Raw genomic sequence first — 1,969 nt, 5'->3', positions numbered from 1 at the left:
ATTTTCTTAAAATGATCCCACACTTTTGAGCTCTGTTGTCAGGTAGCCATGATACCAGAGCCTGTCTGTATAATGTCTTGTGACGTCCACGGTCTACAACAGTTACCACTACTGTGCATGTGTGTCAAGGACAGAAAGGCAGATGTGGCAGTGGAAGGTGTCAAAGCAGTTTGGAGAGAAAAACAAAGTAAAGACCAAGAAAAAAAACCCAGATTAATCGATTATTAAATTAGTCATAGATTATTTTAATAATCGATTAGTCGTCGATTAATCGACTAATCGTGGCAGCCCTAGTCATCTGGTTGAAAAACAAAGCAAAAAACAGGAGAAACCGATGAGGATCAGACTTGATGGAGGAGTTATGTTTCTGCAGCTGAACAGTGAATATGAGAAACTTGTGTCTGAGTTTTGAACTTGTTACAAAAAAAGAAAAATAATCTACTGCGTGCTTATCAGAGCTCCTGTTTACATTAGGTCTGGTAGCTCTTTAGTCATGAGTATATATACATTTGTTTTGTTCTGTTGTTGATTTAAGCTTCAGACTGTAAATATGCTGTGTCCTCCATCACATTCATTTTAATTCAGAGCTGCACCAGAGTCTGAGGAAATGTTTGCTTTCTTTGTAATGCTCTTGTTTTTTTAACGACACAGAGTGAAACTAAACTCAAGACACTGTGGGTCACTGTCGAAACTTCGTACCCGTATTTTCTGGTTGGACAGAAAAGAGAAACCTATTTTCTGGAAAAACCCTTGGTGAGGATGGTAATACTGGAAGTTCAGATCACTCAGCAGGGTTGCAGTTGTGGAAAAGCAGTCTAAATGAGCACACAGAGAGAGCGAAAGGCAGCAGACCCACACACACTGAGCCCTTTTATAGATTTTCCCAGGCAGCAGGGCTGTGCTCAGCCTCACTGGGGAATAAGCCAGAATAGGTTCCACATGGTTCCTCTGCAGCCAGACCATGCGCACAGCCACAAAGGCAAACACACTCTCACACAAGGGTCTATACATACAAGTAGCACACTATGCACGTCTATAACAAATGAGCGGAGCCGGGCCAAAATCCAGTCAGTCTCCACATGGGCCTCTGACTGACGGGAGAGTCTCTGAGTCAAAGAGATTTCCCCAAATTACCGAGGTGCGGACAAAGCTGCTGGCACAGAGTTACGACTACAAACGTGTGAATCAGACTTGCGGGGAGAAAAACAGAACAAGACACAAAGTGAGTGTGAAGTGTTAACGGGAGGGCCGTGGCTTTCAAATTAAAAAAAAACTTTACATGGTAGCATCTACAAAGTCAGCTAAAGACTCAAACTGCAGCTTCAGAATAATCACCTAACAAAAATCAAATACATGATCAAACAGCACTGCTTTTGTTCACCAAGTGTCCAACTGGACTCAAAGTTCAAGGAAACACACAATTTTCTGATGCAGTCCATCAATTTGCAACCATGTGGCCACGTTTTGTGCAGCCAACTCTTTAAAAATCATATCTTACTTTTGTGTGCACGGCMTGCAAAACTGRAATCAAAGCCGTGCACACTGTTTTATCTCACCTCAGCCTGATTTGTGCTCAGCTTGGCAGGTGACGCCAAGTTTATGACTTAATCTACAGAGTACATGTTGGCAATGCCAAAAGGTGGAGCAGTTGTTCAATTATTATTTATCTTAGGGATGCTTTTTGACCCGGGCATGTTCCCCGTCAGAGGTGAGCTTCTGTGCACGTCGAAAGACATTCTAACAGGTCCTTAAAGGGATCCATGATTACCTGTAACATTAGACTTTATTTAATAAACGTATATTTTAACTGTAAAATAAAGACTGTAAAAATACTGTAGGATGTTCAGTTTTTATCATTTTTAAACTAAAAGTTTCCTGCAGGGTGTGTCACAGAAACTGAATAGTCCTGCAGCTCTGAGCCTCCACGTGTTCACGAGACGATTCTTAAAGGGATCCCCGATTACCTGTA

The 1,969-nt window shown here is 41.7% G+C and overlaps 1 protein-coding gene across 1 annotated transcript in view; it reads right to left on the bottom strand.

Moving 5' to 3' along the window:
• Positions 1-1,969, bottom strand: part of arhgap42a (Rho GTPase activating protein 42a) — a 22,044-nt gene that overhangs the window by 14,426 nt on the left and 5,649 nt on the right. The gene's annotated exons all lie outside the window — the stretch shown is intronic.

The sequence above is a fragment of the Austrofundulus limnaeus genome, unplaced genomic scaffold (assembly GCF_001266775.1).
Source record: "Austrofundulus limnaeus strain Quisiro unplaced genomic scaffold, Austrofundulus_limnaeus-1.0 Scaffold17, whole genome shotgun sequence".
NCBI classification, from domain to species: Eukaryota; Metazoa; Chordata; class Actinopteri; order Cyprinodontiformes; family Rivulidae; genus Austrofundulus; species Austrofundulus limnaeus.
This window is presented reverse-complemented; position numbering and strand designations above follow the sequence as displayed.